This window comes from Schistocerca serialis, chromosome 2 (assembly GCF_023864345.2).
Source record: "Schistocerca serialis cubense isolate TAMUIC-IGC-003099 chromosome 2, iqSchSeri2.2, whole genome shotgun sequence".
NCBI classification, from domain to species: domain Eukaryota; kingdom Metazoa; phylum Arthropoda; class Insecta; order Orthoptera; family Acrididae; genus Schistocerca; species Schistocerca serialis.
The window spans coordinates 829,928,043-829,948,388 of record NC_064639.1 but is presented as its reverse complement, the minus strand read 5'-3'; the positions used below and the strand labels follow the sequence as shown (position 1 = coordinate 829,948,388).

The window sequence follows — 20,346 nt, the reverse complement described above, 5'->3', positions numbered from 1 at the left end:
TGTACATGGTCTCCTGTACATACGACCCACAGTTTCCTAAAACCCTCCCAATAAACGGAAGTGTACAAATTGCCTTTCCTACTTCAGTCCTTACATGCTCATTCCATTTTAAATTGCCTGTATCGTTGCACACGGATATTTAAACAACATGACTGTGTCGAGCAGCACACTACTAATGCTGTATTTGAACATAATGGGTTTGTTTCTCCTATTCATTTGCATTAACTTACACTTTTATACATTTAGAGCTAGCTGCCATTAATCACACCAATTAGATATTTTGCTGAAGTCATCCTGTATCCTCCCATAGTCACCTGATGATAACACTTCCATACATTACAGCATCATCAGCAAACAGTGTCTGCAGCCTGTGGTCTAGTGGCTAGCGCTGCTGCCTCTGGACCATGGGGCCCAGGTTCGAGTCCCTGCCGGAGGGGATTTTCTCTTTCCAGGAACTGGGTGTTTGTGTTGTCCTCCTCATCTCATACTCAGTCAGGAAGTGCCGAGACTGCAAATGGAAAGATATGGAACTTGTAGGTGCGCTAATGGCCACAGTGTTGAGTGCCCCACAAAACCATAATCATCAATATCATCATCATCAGCAGCAGCAGCAGGAGCAAACAGTCACAGATCACTGTCCACCCTGTCTGCCAGCACATTTATGTATATAGAAAATAATAGTAGTGGTATCACACTTCCTGGGACACTCCTGATGATACCTTCCTTTCTGATCCCTCACCTTTGAGGTCAGCACACTATGTTCTATTACTTAAGAAGTTTTTGAGCAACTTACATGTCGGGAAACCTATTCCAGGCTTTTCAGAAATCTAGAAATATGGAATCTGCCCATTGCCCTTCATCCATAGTTAGCAGTATGTCATGGGAGAAAAGGAAAAGCTGGGTTTCACACCAGTGATGTTTTCTAAAACAATGTTGATTTGTAAACTGAAGCATTTCCATCTCAAGGAAATTTATTATATTCAACATGAGAACATTTTCAAGGATTCTGCAGCAAACAGATGTTAAGAATATTGATCTAGAAGTTCGTGAGTCTGTTCTTTTATTCTTGTAATATACAGTTCACTCGGGCTTTTTTCCCAGTACTCGGGACTTCACCCTGGGTGAGAGAGATGCAATAAATGCAAACCAAGTAAGAGGTCAGTGCTGTCTAGTACTCTTCATAAAACCGAATTGGATTTCTATCCGGACCTGGCAACTTGTTTTCAACTCTTTCAGTTTTTTTCTCTACGCCATGGATGCCTATTACTATGTCATCCATACAGAAATCTGCAGGATGGACAAACAACAGTATGTTTGTATGGTTCTCCTGCATGGACGATTCCTTAAACGCAAAATATATAAAACATATTGCGCAGTGCGATATTTGTGAACGGGCATTGTTTAGAAATGACAGTAATCTGAGAAAACATCTGAAGTGTATATATCTAACAACAAATCTCTGCATTAACCATAGTCACATTTGCTAAGCAAAAAATGCGTAAGTAAGGTACTGTTTTTGAAATGTGATTTAATTGTTGAAGGAAGGATTAAGATGTCATCTCACTTTTAAATGGTAACAAAAACCACATTATTTCCTTGGCCTTATAAAACTTTTAAGAAAACATTGCTGTAGTAATTCAAACTATATCGTTTAAAGTAATATAAATATAGATAAAAATCAGCCCACTAAGTGGCTGAAGCAGAAAACACGTGTAAAAAAAAATTGTATGTTTACATGCTTTTGGAGCCAGTGACTCCTTATGGCAGAAGGGTTGAAGGAAAAGGTAGATAGGGGAAAGGAAAAGGACTGGTGGGGCTTACGAACTGCGGAGAGTTAACGGAAAAGTCACTCAGAAACTGGGATGAGGAGAGACTTAATGGATAGGATGAGACAGAAAGACTGTTGTTGCCTGCACCAGGTGAGAAACGAGAAACTGTGAACTTAAAGGTGGAAGATGGGGTAATAAGTGGGACAGAGAGTACTGAAAAAACATCGTACAAAAGTCAATTAGAGCAGAAAGCTAAGAGCATTGTACATGGTACACAGGTTAGGAGGGCAGGGGAATAAATACATAGATCGGAAAATAAAAGGGGGGGGGGGGGGATCCAGAGGGCACATGTGCTGAAACAGACTGGCACTAAAATCACGACTATCTTGTTTTAGAGCATGCTCTGTAACAGGGTATCGTGGGTCACCAGCATACACCCCCTGTCTATGTTCATTCATCCTAAATAACTGGTGGTAGTCATACCAGTGAATACCCCCCTGCGGGTCCGGGGATTAGAATAGGCCCGAGGTATTCCTGCCTGTCGTAAGAGGCGACTAAAAGGAGTCCCTCCCCCTCAAGGGGGTAGTTAGCGCCTGCGTCCGGAGACGGACGGTTCCACGACCTCTATTTGCGATCATTTTGCTTTTTCACTTCTCGTTTCTTCCTTCCTTCCTTTCGTTGGTTCCTTTCTTTGCTCTTCTCCACCTCACTGTCTCCCTTACTCTTTCCCTTGCCTTCTTCTCCTTGCCTTCTCATTGCCTTCTTCTCCTTGCCTTCTCATTGCCTTCTTCTCCTTGCCTTCTCATTGCCTTCTTCTCCTTGCCTTCTCTGGTCTCCGCCTCGGCGTTTGAGACAGTCTGTCCTCTCTCTCCCTCTCTCTCTTCTTTTTCCTCTTCTTCCTTCCTCCCTGTGCGCGCCTGAAGGCCGACCCACGCGTTCGCATGCGTAGCCGGTGACGGGGTAACGCGTAATTCCCCGCCCTGGGTAGACATGTAAGGCACGCACATACCCCCTGGTAAAGGCCAGGCCCAGGGAGGGGTGATTGCCTGAGCTGATACCTTCTGACCATGCCGATTGGTCCCTCCGTCTGTTTCTCACGAGGTGTGACCTGAGGGAGGTGTAAACATTCACCTAAGGCGGGAGTGCCCTCTGAGAGGGTCCCCACAAGGAAGGAGCGCGCCATCGGAGACGCTGGCAATCATGGGGGATTCCTCCGCAATGGATTTCACTCCATCTCTCTCGACTTCTGCCCAAAAATGGAATCATGACCAGCCACCAGTGACAAAAGTACTACCGCCTGCCCCACAGTTCCTCGTTGTTTCTCGATCTGAGGACGGAAAGGATTTTTCCTCTTATCCAGAAGGGCGTAGATGCCATAGCCGGATCTGTCAAATCTTGTACCATGTTGCGTAACGGTACCTTATTACTAGAAACTGAGAGCGCCTTTCAGGCACAAAAACTGCTTCGGGCCACACTCCTGTACACGTTCCCTGTCCGGGTGGAGGCTCACCGAACTTTGAATTCGTCTCGTGGTGTGGTCTATACTAGATCCCTCGACGGATTGATTGACGAGGAGATTCAATCTTTCCTCGCTGAGCAGGGCGTGACGGCTGTCCATAGGGTCATGAAAAAGGTCAACAATGACCTTGTACCGACCCGGACACTTTTCTTGACCTTTGATAGTGTTAAGCTGCCATCGCGCATCAAGGCGGGCTACGAGGTTATTTCTGTTTGCCCCTATGTCCCGACACCTACGCGCTGCTACCAGTGTCAGCGTTTCAATCACACTCGACAGTCTTGTTCCAATGCGGCTAAATGTGTCACTTGTGGCAGGGATGCCCATGAGGGTGACTGTCCACCTCCGTCTCCTCGTTGTGTGAACTGTCAGGGTAACCATGCCGCATCCTCCTGCGACTGTCCTGTCTATAAGGAAGAACGCTGTATCCAAGAAATTCGGGTCAAAGAGAAAGTGTCCACCTCGGCTGCTCGCAAGCTATTGGCTAGTAGGAAGCCCACGCTGCTCCCAGCGGGGAAATACAGTACTGTCCTCGCCTCGCCTCTCCTCGGACTACCAGGGAGGTGGCAACCCAGACATGCGATCTGACCTTCAGCACCACGGTCGTCCGTTCAGCCAGTGCTAGGATCGCGCGGTCGACGTCTCCTCTTCCTCCCATCACCCCACAGACACCAGCTCCTTCATCAGCTTCTGCTAAGACGAAGACCCCGAAGTCAGATGCACGGGCTTTCAAGAAGGAACTGTCCCGTGCAGACTTCCTACGTACCTCGACCTCCCAGCCTTCGACCGGTACTTCCACCAAACGACCTTCCAAGAAGGCTCATAGGAAGCACAGTTCTCCTTCTCCGCCACGGCGCATTTCTTCTCCTGCGCCACCCAGCGGTTGCCGCCCCAGGCTGTCATCCGTTTCGCCTGGCCGCACTGCTGGTAGCCGAACATCTGGCCGTTCACCGGCGGAGGAAGCTTCCCAAGATGGCCGATGAACCTATAGACCCAATGGACGATGACTGTCCACCTACTGATAGCGGCGGCAGTGCTCGCTCGAAGCCAGGCCCTCAGCAGCCTTCGAGGTGACCCCTTCTTTCATCTTCCTTTTCTTCTTACGGTGGCACTTATTCACTGGAATATTCGCAGCATTCGCTCCAACCGAGAGGACTTGAAGTTGCTGCTCCGCTTGCACCGTCCGCTCGTCGTAGCCCTCCAGGAAACGGATCTACGCCCATGCGATCAAATTGCCTTGGCACACTACACCTCTGTGCGTTTTGACCTACCCCCTGTGGTAGGTATCCCGGCTCATGGAGGGGTTATGTTGCTGGTCCGGGATGATATTTACTACGATCCCATCACGTTGCACACCGGCCTGCAGGCAGTTGCCATCCGCATTACTCTCCCCACTTTTACATTTTCCATTTTCCATTTGTACCGTTTACACTCCATCGTCGTCTGCTGTTACCAGGGCAGACATGATGCAACTTATTGCTCAGCTACCTGCACCATTTTTGTTACCTGGAGACTTCAATGCCCATCATCCCCTTTGGAGCTCTCCAGCATCCTGCCCGAGGGGCTCCCTGTTAGCAGACCTTTTCAACCAGCTCAATCTTGTCTGCCTCAATACTGGCGCCCCTACTTTTCTTTCGGACACATCTCACACCTATTCCCATTTAGACCTCTCTATATGTACTCCCCAACTTGCATGCCGGTTTGAGTGGTATGGACTTTCTGATACATATTCGAGCGACCACTTCCCGTGTGTTATCCATCTCCTGCAGCATACCCCCTCTCCGTGCTCATCTAGTTGGACCATCTCCAGAGCAGACTGGGGGCTCTTCTCTTCCAGGGCGACCTTTCAGGATCAAACCTTCACAAGCTGCGATCGTCAGGTCGCACACCTCACGGAAGTCATTCTCGCTGCTGCTGAATATTCTATCCCTCACCCTACTTCTTCTCCACGTCGCGTACCGGTCCCCTGGTGGACCGCAGCATGTAGAGACGCTTTACGTGCTCGTCGACGTGCTTTACGCACCTTCAAACGCCACCCTACAGTGGCGAATTGTATCAATTATAAACGATTACGTGCACAGTGTCGTCGTATTATTAAAGAAAGCAAGAAAGCCAGCTGGGCTGCTTTCACAAGCACCTTCAACAGTTTTACTCCTTCTTCTGTTGTCTGGGGTAGCCTGCGCTGGCTATCTGGCACTAAGATCCACTCACCAGTTTCTGGCTTGATGGTCGCGAATGACGTCCTTGTGGCCCCTGAGGCTGTCTCCAATGCCTTCGGCCGCTTTTTCGCAGAGGTTTCGAGCTCCGCTCATTACCACCCTGCCTTCCTCCCCCGCAAACAGGCAGAGGAGGCTAGGCCACCTAACTTCCGCTCCTCGAATCGTGAAAGTTATAATGCCCCATTCACCATGCGGGAACTTGAAAACGCACTTGGCCGATCACGGTCCTCCGCTCCAGGGCCTGATTCTATTCATATTCAGATGCTGAAGAACCTTTCTCCTGCGGGTAAAGGTTTTCTTCTTCGTACTTACAATCGCATCTGGATTGAGGGACATGTTCCCGCATGCTGGTGCGAGTCTATTGTTGTCCCGATTCCTAAGCCGGGGAAGGACAAGCACTTGCCTTCCAGTTATCGACCCATCTCGCTTACCAGCTGTGTCTGTAAAGTGATGGAGCGAATGGTTAACTCTCGATTGGTTTGGCTGCTCGAGTCTCGACGCCTACTTACCAATGTAGAATGTGGATTTCGTAGGCGCCGCTCTGCTGTTGACCATCTGGTTACCTTGTCGACCTTCATTATGAATAACTTCTTGCGGAAGCGCCTGACCGCGGCTGTGTTCTTTGATTTGGAGAAGGCTTACGACACCTGTTGGAGGGCGGGCATTCTCCGCACCATGCATACATGGGGCCTTCGCGGTCGCCTCCCTCTTTTTATTCGTTCCTTTTTAATGGATCGACAGTTCAGGGTACGTGTGGGTTCTGTCCTGTCAGACACCTTTCGCCAGGAGAATGGGGTGCCACAGGGCTCAGTTTTGAGCATCACTCTCTTCGCCATAGCGATCAATCCAATAATGGATTGCCTCCCAGCTGATGTATCAGGCTCCCTTTTCGTGGACGATTTTACCATCTATTGCAGCGCGCAGCGTACATGTGTTCTGGAGCGCTGTCTTCAGCGTTCTCTTGACCGTATTTACTCCTGGAGTGTCGCCAATGGCTTCCGTTTTTCTGCCGAGAAGACGGTCTGTATTAACTTCTGGCGCTACAAAGAGTTTCTCCCACCGTCCTTACGACTCGGTCCCGTTGCTCTCCCATTCGTGGAGACAACAAAATTTTTAGGTCTTACATTTGACAGGAAACTTAGTTGGTCCCCACATGTGTCATATTTGGCTGCCCGTTGTACCCGTTCTCTAAATGTCCTCCGTGTTCTCAGCGGTATGTCGTGGGGAGCGGATCGAACCGTCCTACTTCGCCTATATCAGTCGATCGTCCGCTCCAAGCTGGATTATGGGAGCTTCGTATACTCCTCTGCACGGCCATCCATCTTACACCGCCTCAACTCCATACAACATCGGGGTTTACGACTTGTGATCGGAGCGTTTTATACTGGTCCCGTCGAGAGTCTTCATGCTGACACTGGTGAGTTGCCACTCACCTACCGGCGCGATATACTGCTTTGTTGGTATGCCTGTCGGCTACTGGCAATGCCCGACCACCTGTCTTATCGTTCCTTTTTTGATGACTCTCTCGACCGTCAATACGGGTTGTATGTCTCTGCCCTGCTACCCCCTGGAGTTCGCTTTCGTCACCTCCTTCAACACCTTAATTTTTCACTCCCTGCAACCTTTCGAGTGGGCGAGAGCCACACGCCACCTTGGCTCCAGGCTCAGGTTCACGTCCACCTTGACCTCTGCTCGCTCCCGAAGGAGGTTACCCCCGGTTCAGTCTACCACTCCCGTTTTGTCGAACTTCGTTTGAAGTTCATTGATATGACCTTCATTTATACAGATGGCTCTAAGACCACTGACGGGGTCGGGTGTTCTTTTATTGTCGGGGCACAAAGTTTCAAATACCGGCTCCGTGGCCATTGTTCGGTCTTCACAGCTGAGCTCTTTGCCCTCTACCAGGCTGTTCTTTACATCTGCCGCCACCAACATTCTGCATATGTCATCTGCTCCGATTCCCTGAGCGCTATCCAGAGCCTCAGTGATCCGTACCCAGTTCACCCTTTCGTGCACCGGATCCAACGCTCTCTTCAGCAGCTGGTGGACGTCGGTTCTCCGGTTAGCTTTATGTGGGTTCCTGGCCATGTCGGTATCCCTGGGAACGAAGCTGCAGATGCCACGGCCAAGGCTGCGGTCCTCCGGCCTCGGACAGCTTCTTGTTGTGTCCCTTCGTCAGATTGTGGCAGGGTCATTTGTCGGCGCATTTTATCGCTGTGGCATGCCGATTGGGCTGCACTTACAGACAACAAGCTTCGGGCCTTGAAACCTCTTCCCGTGGCTTGGACGTCCTCCTCACGCCCTTCTCGGCGGGAGGAGGTCGTTTTGGCCCGGTTACGCATTGGCCACTGCCGGTTCAGCCATCGCCATCTGCTGACGGCTGCGCCGGCGCCGTTCTGCCCATGTGGGCAATTGCTGACGGTCCGCCACATTTTAACGTCCTGTCCGGATTTTAACACACTGCGTCTTGATCTTTGCCTGCCATGTACTCTAGATGCCATTTTAGCGGATGACCCATGAGCAGCTGCTCGCGTTCTTCGATTTGTCAATTTGACAAACCTCTCTAAGGACATTTGATTATGCTGTTTTTTTAATCCTATGCCTGTCAGTCTGTCTTTTATCGTGTTTTCCCTTTTAGTTGTTGTTTTAAACTTGTGCCTCGCGGTGAATTCTTAACGTAGTCTGGGCGCTAATGACCATTGAAGTTGTGCGCCCAAAAAAAAAAAAAAAAATAAATACCAGTGAATAAGACAGAACAGTGTTTACATAACAGCTGGTACTTGACACGTCATTTCGCAGACGGCTTCCCCTTTGATAGTACATGTTTTGCCAGTCATAGGGCTGGTGTAGGAGGGTGCACAGGTCACTCTTAAAACAGTAATGGTCACAGGTCATAAGATAGGGAAATGGGTGCAGTGGATATTGGGTGTGACTAAAAGCTACTCTAGCTGTGATGCACGAAATGTTAGATAAAATAGACCTCATTTCGGGACATGCTTTTAGGAAGTAATAGCATTGTCAAAGCAGCTGTTTAATACACTCAACAACAGGATAGTACTGAGTGATGAGAGGTGTACTCCTACGTTGTTCTTTGGAGGGATCACCAGTGCCAAGAGTGGATGTGATGGCCCAGGAAATTTGCTGTTTAACTAGGCTGGTGGGATAGTTATGCACAGTGAAAGTTGATGTGACAGTAGTGGTGTATTGCTGTAAAGAGTCTGTGTCTGAACAGGTAAGTTTGCTATGGGTAACAAACCTGTTTGGGAGGGAATGTTTGACTTGAAAATGTCAAGATCCAATGTGAGTACTGTTGTTCGTTTTTAGGTTTAATGTAAGCAGAAGTGTCTCTGATGCTGAGTGAGGATGAGGTCAACATCAAGGAGAGTGGTACAAGATTCATAATGGGACCATGTAAAATTTAATAGGGAGAAAGTATTTAGAGATTCATAAAATTTTGACAGTTCATCCTCACCGTGAATCCATATTACTTAGATTTCATCAATGTATATAAACCAATCGGGGGCTGAAGGCATATGGGTCCCAGGAAAGTCACTCCAAATGACATGAGGAAAGATTGGAATAGCAGGGAGCCCAATTTCCCTGGCCATCTCGAAGTAGCTGGTTCCCAAGCACACACTGAACATGTCTTTTTCTCCGTTGAGCAACACCTGCAAACTTCAGTACAAAGACTACCCTACCATATTAAAGACACCAATCATTTTCTAGGTCATCTGAAATCTGTCTGTCCCATGCTCACCACACACATTCCTTGTCACCTCTCTCTATACCAACATTTCCCACATCATGGGTGTCTGCGGATGAACATAACATTAACTAGCATTGTCCTGGTTCCAAACCTATGACGTCCTTCCTGCTCATCTTGATAAATTTTATATTTATAAACAACAACATTTACATACATACATACATACATACATACATACATACAAACAAACAGATCAGGTTTGCGGCATGGGTACCATAGTGGCTTCTTTCTAAGAAAAGTTTTTCATGTGGGTCCATAAGCCTTCAGCCCCTGGTTTGGTTTACATACATTAATAATGTGTTTGACTATAGACTTGTGGTTAGGCTGACCTGTTAAAATTCGTGGAATATCTAAACACATTCTCCCAATTAAATTTCACAATTTCCTATTCCAAAGCCCATGGCTCCTTCGTTGCTGTTGATATTATCCTCACCAAAAGTCTGCTACACACTTATGTTCACATTAAAACTACTAACAAACAATAATACGTACATTTTGAAAGTTTCCATCCTTCCCATGTCAAACATTCCCTCCCACACAGCCTTGGCATTTGAGGCAAACACATGTGTTCGGATGCAGACACTTAACAGTGATACATGACCATTCTCACCTTAGTCTTCATGGGATGTAAGTACCCAACCAGTCTAGTTCAAAAGCAGATTTCCCGGACAGTCACATCCAGTTCTGGTAATAATGTCCTGAAATTAGGTCCATTGTGTCTGACATTTTGTGCGTAGCAGCTAGAGTAGGTTTTTGTCACACCCCAATCTCTGCAATATCCTGGTCAGCCCGTAAGCTCCTTTTGCACCCATTTCGCTGTAAGACTTTGTCCTGTAACCCCCCACCCCCCCACCCCCGAAGCCACCTATACTAGCCCTATAACTGGCAAAACATGCAGGGTGATTAATTGTTAATGCAATTGCTTTTGTGGCATGTGGCCAGCTAGCTTGGGTGGCAGGGGGTCCGCAGTAAACATAGCGTGGTTTGTCACATCAGTTATTTCTTACATACATAGTATGAAAACTTAGAACGAAAAGTACATTACTCATTTATATTAAGAAAGTAGATGCTTTTACTGCTTTCCTTTGTTGTTCAAGCATTTGTGACACCTGCTTAGGAAATTGCTCATTACACTCTGCAGCTCCCTCTGAGAAATAACAGCAATTTAATAATGTACGTTAATTTTAAGTTCATGTAAAGTGTGTGTATTTGATTATTTGATTTTTTTTTGGGGGGGGTGTGGGGGGGGGTGAGGAGGCCAAATGTTGTTAGTAATAACATTATATGGAAACACATCATGAGTTTCCTCTAATGAGAAGTTAGCTATATGTTCTATTGTAGAGTCCTGCTGAAGGGTCATGAAACCACGTTCTCTCCCAGTTAATTGCTCAAAAAAGGCTACAAAATGTTTCCCACATATCTCTCTGTTAATTGATATCTGGAAAAAAGAGGGCCTATTATTCTCTCAGCACTATTAGCACATCATTCTATTTTTTTATCATGCGGAAGTGACTCACATATTATGTTAGGATTTTCAGAACTCCAATAATGGTTGCTTTGTGAATTAATGTACCTGCTTAGGTGGAAACATGATTCATCCAAAAATAATGTTTGGTGAGGGCCAGTTGCTCAGTCGTGTACCCTATTAAAAATCTATTCCCAAAACTGCAACTATTTTGGAGGATCACCTGGTTTAAGTTCTTGCACTGCAGTTATTTTATAGGGCTGGAATTTCAGTAACTTTGTAGCTCTTTGAGCAAAGCCATGGGAAATTTCCATTTCTTGAGAAATGCTTACGGGTTAGGTTAGGTTAGGTTAGCACTGAAATTGAATTTTATTGAGTTTTATAAATCACAAATTTTAAAATACAAGGGGCACTCCAGGAAGGAATTAACAATATTATGAAAAGGAAATTCGCCAGTCACCATATAGCGGAGTTACTGAGTCGCAGACAGGCACAACAAAAGGACTGTCACAAATAAAGCTTTTAGCCCATAACGCCTTCGTTACACACACACTCTACGGTCTCTGGCAACTGAGGCCACTGTGTGTGTGTGTGTGTGTGTGTGTGTGTGTGTGTGTGTGTGTGTGTCATATACGAGGGTTATTCCAAAAGTAAGGTCCGATCGGTCGCGAAATGGAAACGACTATGAAAATCCGATAAAGCTTTGCACAGATGTGTTGGGTAGTGTCTCTAGTATAACCCCAGTTAGCATCACGTCGCTCTTCTCATTTCTGAGCTCGCAGTGAGTGCGTAAAGTTGTCTAGAAAATAGTGTCTGCCGCCAAGTACGAGGGCCTGGTGAGAAATTTCGCCTGAAGCTATACAGCCAACATTACATAACTGTCGTGCTGTTTCGTCTTCACGACAATTCTCAGCCGCATTTGTCTCCCCCTGAGTTTCATCTCTGGTCACATGAACCGCTGTCTTTGAAGACAACATTTTGACACAGACAACGAGGTGTAGGCCAGCGTGGAGAATTGGCGGAAAGCACTGGCGGCTGCCTTCTATGATGAGGCTATTGAAAAGTTGGTACAACGCTATGACAAAAGTCTAAGTCAGAACGGCGACTACGTAGAGAAGTAGCTGAAAGGTGTAGCTAATTGTTACAAGTAAAACATTTCTGATGTTCACTGTGGTTTCAATTTGGCAATCAATCGGACCTTACTTTTGGAATAACCCTCGTATTTTTAACGAAGTCCTTACTGGCTGAAAGCTTTATTTGTGACAGTCTTTTTGTTGTGCCTGTCTGCGTCTCAGCATCTCTGCTATATAGTGAGTAGCAACTTCCTTTTCATAATATTATTAAATTTTACAATACTTAACATCTTAAAATATGTTAATTTTATTAATATTATTCCATACAGTTATTGATCTTTCAAAAGTACAGTTAAACCACTGCTTATGGCTGCTGTATAGCTCAGCCAAGAGGTTAGGAAAGTCGTCATTGTGGTATGCCGGCCCCCACTCCCCACATTTAAATGACCACCCTGTGGTTGTATTCCAGCAGTTACGTAAATGCTGTTTATCGTTCTACATTGGCATGATTGCTACCAAGTTATCATTTAGAAATGGGCGTAGACAGAGGATGAATGCTGGTAACAGGTTCTGTTGCAGAGCACACCTCATAACTTGAGTCATCATCTCGGTGCCTGTTTCACCACATGTGCTATCTAAATTCTTCCCCCTGACACCAGTTTCTCAGACCTTCGCAGCTGGGAACTGGCGTTACAATATGACCGTAGTTGTCACCATCCACCTTGCCTCAGTTTGTGTTAATTTCTGCAGTTTCAGCAGGTTTCTTTGTAATTATTTCTTTCTTCACTCTGTTTTAGTTGTCTGTATCTTTCATTTTCTGACCTGTATATTTTTTTCGCCAGCCCTCCTAACATGTCTATCATTTATAATGCACATTGCTTCCCGCTCTCACTGACTTTTGCACATTGTTGTTTCAGTAATCTATGTCTTGCTTGTTATCCCATCTCCCACCTTTAATTTCTCAGGTTTTCAAGTCCTTAATTTCTTTGTTGATAAACTATTTCATTTGAGTGTATGAGAACAGGTTACAACGTTTTAAGAGTGAAGTGAAGGGTTGGCTAGCAATAAGATATATACAGGGTGATCAGAAAGTCTGAATAGCTTGTAAGAGTATTGCAGGGTAGATTGTGCTGAGAAATAATTAAGAACAAATTTTATATGGTGCACTATTTCCATTTTCATCACCATTCATGTTAGCCAATCAGGTTATTGTGCACACAGATTCAAGCACTTGCACACAGTCAAATGCTGTAATGCACAAATGTCTGAGTCGATGAGCTTTCACTTGTTCAAATGCTCATTATTGGTTAAAATGTGCTGTTTCTGGATGTGATAAATTTGACACTTACAGAGCGGCCGCCCTGACGCCATACGGGCGCGGCCGCCCTGACGCTGGTGACGGTGGCCGTATACCACATGGGCGAGCCTTTATTTGGCTCCGTAAGTACGTTTAGCGCGTCGCCGAAGCAGTTTCGTCAACTAATGTGGAGGTATTTCATTCTTCTTCCACAAGAGGCAAGCACTTACTGGCTATATCATCCTGGGAGCAGCTGTGAGCACTACAAAGACAAAGTTACCTGCAGTTCATTCACAGGTGTTTACGATCATGAAAATATCGCGCAGCGAGTTGATGGAGGCAGAGATCTTAGATATTCTTCATGAAGATGCAGGATCTGAAATTGACGATTCTGACAAAGAGGATTTGTACTCTCCAGGCGAAAGTACAAGTGATGAGTCAGGTACCGGTATGTATATGTCTCGGTTGTTCATAAAGTGAAGAGTTCATTACGGCATTTTGTATTGTGAGTAATGTTCATTACTTAACTTGCATTTAGTACCTTTTAGCACCAATCGTAGCATTATTTTTTTTCTATGCAGACAATGGTACAGACCATCAGTCACCATCTGTGGTACCTGGTCGTGTGTGCCGCACTGAGCACAAAGAGCAAGATTGGTCGGAAGTAGATGATCAGCCAGCACTGCCGGATTTCCAGGAAGTAGTCGGTGTAGCATTGCATTTTTCAGATGCCACTGAGGAGCTTCAATATTTTAGTTATTTCTTTGATAACGACCTTATTCGGTTCATCAAAAGTGAAACGCATCGGTACGCTGGTAACGTTATTATGGCAATGAAAAGCAAAGATAGCATGAAAAGCAAAGATAGCATGAAAAGCAAAGATAGCATGAAAATAAACTCTGTTTGGCATAAGTGGCCTGCAGTAAAATTGCAAGAGATTTACTGGTCTCTCAATATTATTTTGCATATGTGCGTCATCAAATTGCCGAAAATCAGTGATTATTGGTCAACAGACCCATAAATTGTTGAGTCGCGATAGATTTTGCGCTACATTGTCGATGTTACACTTGAATGACATTGCTGCGTTCATTAGCACAGGCGAAGAAAAGCAAGACCAACTTCACAAAGTGAGGCCTTTGTTTGATTTCTTTGTGAATAAAAGCAAAATGAGTTTTCGTCCAGGCATGAATCTGACAATAGATGAGGCAGTGTGTCCCTTTCGTGGTAGAACAAGCTTCAGAGTATACATGAAAAACAAACCCAATAAATACGGAATAAAATTGTATGCTCTCTGCGATTCATCAACTGGTAATGTGCTAAACTGTGATGTATATACAGGTTCTGCAGGCAGTGTTGACAATAGTATCCAGGCCTTGTAAAAAGGTGGTGTTCACAGTGTTTTGGCAAAGGACATTGCATTTGTATGGATAGGTACTACACCAGTCCATCTCTTTTGGATATGTTGTGGGAAAATAAAGCTCTTGGAGTGGGAACTGTAATGAAAAACAGGAAAGGTTTGCGACGAATATTCAGAACACTAAAACTAAAAAAAAAAATAGTTTCTCAAAGGAAACACCATCTCTTGGCGGTGAAGTGGAAGTCAAAAGGAGATGTTGTTTGTCTTTCCACAAAGCATAAGTCTACCATCACTAGTATTCAAGTGAGGGCCAAAGGTGGAATAGCAGAAATTGTAAAGCCAGACGTTGTTACTGATTACGATAAGAATAAAGCTGGGGTTGACAGAGCAAATCAGTTTTCCAGCTATTATCCGTTTGCCCAAAAAACTTTGAAGTGGTGGTAAAAGCTGGTTTTCCATTTCTTTATCGAGTCAACTGTCAACAGTTTTATTTTATATAAAGAGAACACTAGGAAGAATGTATCTGTAGTAGACTTTATTCACAGAGTGGGGAAGAAATTGGCTGAGAAGGTCGGAAATATTTTTCAGCAACAAGCCGCTTCATCCTCACAAATTGAGAGGACATTTTCAAGGCACTTTCCAGAGAACGTCCCACCCACTGCAAACAAGGTGAATACTACTAGGTATTGCAAAGTATGTTCAGACAGGGGGAAGAGAGAGACGGGTAAGAGCATCAGGAAGGAAAGTAGATGGTGGTTCAAAATGGTTCAAATGGCTCTGAGCACTGTGGGACTTAACATCTGAGGTCATCAGTCCCCTAGAACTTAGAACTACTTAAACCTAACTAACCTAAGGACATCACACACATCCATGCCCGAGGCAGGATTCGAACCTGCGACCGTAGCGGTCGCTCGGTTCCAGGCTGAAGCGCCTAGAACCGCTCGGCCTCTCTGGCCGGCTAGATGTGGTGCAAGGACTGTGGCATTGGCCTACGCGTCCCACAGTGTTTACAGGATTTTCACACAAAGGCTAACTATATCTGAACTATTAAAATACTCTAGTTTACAGGTACCTGCAGTTAGACAGTCCAGTGATATTTTGTTTTAAATTTAGATACAGTAATAATGGCATTACTCAAGAGAGAGATCATGTAAAACTTTTTTATCCACAATATTTTTGTGTTTTATTTTTAAACTCACATTCATGTAAAGCTCTTAAATTTTCCTTTTAAATGATGCAAGAACCATATTCCTATCATTTTTCTGTTCTTTGCAATCTAATTTCAAACATCCATTAAATATGCCAGTTCACAGCCAAGTGCCGGGTGTAAAGCGGGCAGTGTTGAAAGTGTTAAGCTAGGTGAGCAGAAGCTCCATTTGTTCACCTTGAGGAAACCAAACAAAGAACATGCTTGGTGATACTGTCTCTGGCAGGCTGCTTGAATTTGTGCATGCAATGACCTGATGGCTAACTTCAGTGCTAATTAAATCAGGACAGCGCAGTGGAATTCCCCCCTTCCCCAGCACAACATACCCTGTCACTCTTATAACCTTTTCACACTGTTTCTGACCATTCTGTGTAGAAAGAGATACTAATTTCAAATTCAATTTATTACGTAGAAAATTTGTCAGTATTTAAAAGTTGCTATCTAAAAAATTATCTAGGTCCACAAAAAAAAAAGTGAGCTGTAGATAACTAACTGAATTAAAATCATGTTTAAGAGGAGGAGAGAAATTTATATGAAGGCCAGAGTAAACCAAGATCCAATGTTACTTGCAACTACAAAAAATAATGTAGTATTTTAAGGAAAGTCATTATAATGTCTAGAACTATGCTTGTCCTGATGGAAATAAATAATGCAGGTAGCAGATAATGAGATTAAAACTACATGAGATATTGTCAAATTGGAGACAGTATAGCCTGTCAGGTGACAAGATACCATAACAATTAAATTAAATGGCAATATCGTAAATTTTTCACAAGGTGCAAGTACTTCCACAATCACTTTCTAAATGTAGCAGAAAAATAGGAGTAAATGGTTCAGATAAGGAAGCATGAAGATGTATTAAAAATATCTTTCCACAAAACTGAAGCACCTATAATAAGCACCAGCATCCTTTATTGAAATTAATAGAATCATAAAATATCTAAAAAAAAAAAAAAAAAAAAAAAAAAAAAAAAAAAGCTACTGTGGTGTTGATAGAATTTGCAGGCTTTCTTATGTTGTCGTCGTCGTGGTTGTTGTCGTCGTCGTCGTTGTCGTTGTCGTCTTCAGTCCTGAGACTGGTTTGATGCAGCTCTCCACGCTACTCTATACTCTGCAAGTTTCTTCATCTCCCAGTACCTACTGCAACGTACATCCTTCTGTATCTGTTTAGTGTATTCATCTCGTGGTCTCCCTCTACGATTTTTACCCTCCACGCTGCCCTCCAGCACTAAATTGGTGATCCCTCAATGCCTCAGAACATGTCCTACCAACCGATCACTTCTTCTGGTCAAGTTGTGCCACAAACTCCACTTCTCCCCAATTCTATTCAATACCTCCTCATTATTTATGTGATCTACCCATCTAACCTTCAGCATTCTTCTGAAACACCACATTTCGAAAGCTTCTGTTCTCTTCTTGTCCAAACTATTTATCGTCCACGTTTCACTTCCATACATGGCTACTCTCCATACAAATACTTTCAGAAACGACTTACTGACACTTAAATCTATACTCAATGTTAACAAGTTTCTCTTCTTCAGAAACGCTTTCCTTGCCATTGCCAGTCTACATTTTATATCTTCTCTACTTCGACCATCATCAGTTATTATGCTCTCCAAATAGCAAAATTCCTTTACTACTTTAAGTGTCTCATTTCCTAACCTAATTCCCTCAGCATCACCCGACTTAATTCGACTACATTCCATTATCCTCGTTTTGCTTTTATTTGTGTTCATCTTTATCCTCCTTTCAAGACGCTGTCGGTTCTGTTCAGCTGCTCTTCAAAATCCGTTGCTGTCTGTGACAGAATTACAGTGTCATTGGTGAACCTCAAAGTTTTTATTTCTTCTCCATGGATTTTAATACCTACTCCGAATTTTTCTTTCGTTTCCTTTACTGCTTGCTCAATATACAGATTGAATAACATCAGGGAGAGGCTACAACCCTGTCTCACTCCCATCCCAACCACTGCTTCCCTTTCATGCCGCTCGACTCTTATAGCTGCCATCTGGTTTCTGTGCAAATTGTAAATAGCCTTTCGCTCCCTGTATTTTACCCCTGCCGCCTTTCGAATTTGAAAGAGAGTATTCCAGTCAACATTGTCAAAAGCTTTCTCTAAGTCTACAAATGCTAGAAACATGGGTTTGCCTTTCCTTAATCTTTCTTGTAAGATAAGTCGTAAGGTCAGTATTGCCTCACGGTTTCCAACATTTCTACAGAATCGAAACTGATCTTCCCCGAGGTCAGCTTCTACCAGTTTTTCCATTCGTCTGTAAAGAAATCATGTTAGTATTTTGCAGCCATGCCTTATTAAACTAATAGTTTGGTAATTTTCACATCTATCAACACCTGCTTTCTTTGGGATTGGGATCATTATATTCTTCTTGAAGTCTGAGGGAATTTTGCCTGTCTCATACATCTTGCTCACCAGATGGTGGAGTTTTGTCAGGACTGGCTCTCCCAAGGCAGTCAGTAGTTCCAATGGAATGTTGTCTATTCCCGGGGCCTTGTTTCGACTCAGGTCTTTCAGTGCTTTGTCAAAGTCTCCACACAGTATCGTATCTCCCATTTCATCTTCATCTATATCCTCTTCCATTTCCATAATATTGTCCTCAAGTTCATCACCCTTGTATAGACCCTCTATATACTCCTTCCACCTTTCTGCTTTCCCTTCTTTGCTTAGAACTGGGTTTCCATCTGAGCTCTTGATATTCATACAAGGGGCTCTCTTTTCTCCAAAGGTCTCTCTAATTTTCCTGTGGGCAGTATCTATCTTACCGCTACTGAGATATGTCTTTACATCCTTACATTTGTCCTCTAGCCATCCCTGCTTAGCCATTTTGCACTTCCTGTCAATCTCATTTTTGAGACGTTTGTATTCCTTTTTGCCTGCTTCACTTACTGCATTTTTATATTTTCTCCTTTCATCAAGTAAATTCAGTATCTCTTCTGTTACCCAAGGATTTCTACTAGCCCTCGTCTTTTTACCTACTTGATCCTCTGCTGCCTTCACTACTTCATCCCTCAGAGCTACCCAGTCTTCTTCTACTGTATTTCTACCCCCCATTCCTGTCAATTGTTCCCTTATGTTCTCCCCGAAACTCTGTACAACCTCTGGTTCTTTCAGTTTATCCAAGTCCCAACTCCTTAAATTCCCACCTTTTTGCAGTTTCTTCAATTTTAATCCCCAGTTCATAACCAATAGATTGTGGTCAGAGTCCACATCTGCTCCTGGAAATGTCTTACAATTTAAAACCTGGTTCCTAAATCTGTCTTACCATTATGTAATCTATCTGATACCTTCTAGTATCTCCAGGATTCTTCCATGTATACAACCTTCTTTTATGATTCTTGAACCAAGTATTAGCTATGATGAAGTTGTGCTCTGTGCAAAATTCTACCACTCGGCTTCCTCTTTCATTTCTTAGCCCCAATCCATATTCACCTACTACGTTTCCTTCTCTCCCTTTTCCTCCTATCGAATTCCAGTCACCTATGACTATTAAATTTTCGTCTCCCTTCACTATCTGAATAATTTCTTTTATTTCATCATACATTTCTTCATTTTCTTCGTCATCTGCAGAGCTAGTTGGCATGTAAACTTGTACTACTGTAGTAGGCATGGGCTTCGTGTCTATCTTGGCCACAATAATGCGTTCACTATGCTGTTTTTAGTTGTTTACCAGCACTCCTATTTTTTTTATTCATTATTGAACCTACTCCTGCATTACCCCTATTTGATTTTGTATTTATAACCCTGTGCTCGCCTGACCAAAAGTCTTGTTCCTCCTGCCACCGAACTTCACTAGTTCCCACTATATCTAACTTTAACCTATCCATTTCCCTTTTTAAATTTTCTAACTTCCTGCCCAATTAAAGTATCTGACATTCCACGCTCCGATCCGTAGAACGCCAGTTTTCTTTCTCCTGATAACAATGTCCTCCTGAGTAGTCCCTACCTGGAGATCTGAATGGGGGACTATTTTACCTCCGGAATATTTTACCCAAGAGGAAGCCTTCATTATTTAACCATAGAGTAAAGCTGCATGCCCTCGGGAAACATTATGGCTGTAGTTTCCCCTTGCTTTGAGCCGTTTGCAGTACCAGCTCAGCAAGGCTGTATTGGTTAGTGTTAAAAGGCCAGATCAGTCAGTCATCCAGACAGTTGCCCCTGCAACTACTGAAAAGGCTGCTGCCCCTCTTCAAGAACCACACGTTTGTCTGGCCTCTCAACAGGTACTCCTCCGTTGTGGTTGCACCTACGGTACGGCTATCTGTATCGCTGAGGCACGCAAGCCTCCCTACCAACCTTAAGGTCCGTGGTTCGTGGGGGCATTCAAATAATAAAATGAAATAATAGTGGGTGCAGCCCTCAACTATGTACCCTCCGTCTCAGAGCTGAAATATTAAAAGTTTTGACTTGTTTCATTGTCTAGGGGCTGGGATACGTAGGTAGCACCCTTCAGTTCATACAAGTACATATAAAACAAATTTCAAAGGCCAGAATTAAATTATTAACTCCAGGCCAATAGTGTAGTCAATAGATCTTTGTAGTGGTGTAGGAGCAACATGAATTTCAAAATAACTTAAACTAACACAAATTATGAACGAAATGGCATATTAATTAAATGCCTGCATGCAAAAATTTTTGACAAGATATAAAATGTTTTTCACTCA

The 20,346-nt window shown here is 44.1% G+C and overlaps 1 protein-coding gene across 3 annotated transcripts in view; it reads left to right on the top strand.

Annotated features, from left to right (window-relative positions):
- LOC126458097 (targeting protein for Xklp2-like) overlaps window positions 1-20,346 on the top strand; it is a 136,863-nt gene that overhangs the window by 65,653 nt on the left and 50,864 nt on the right. The window lies entirely within an intron of this gene.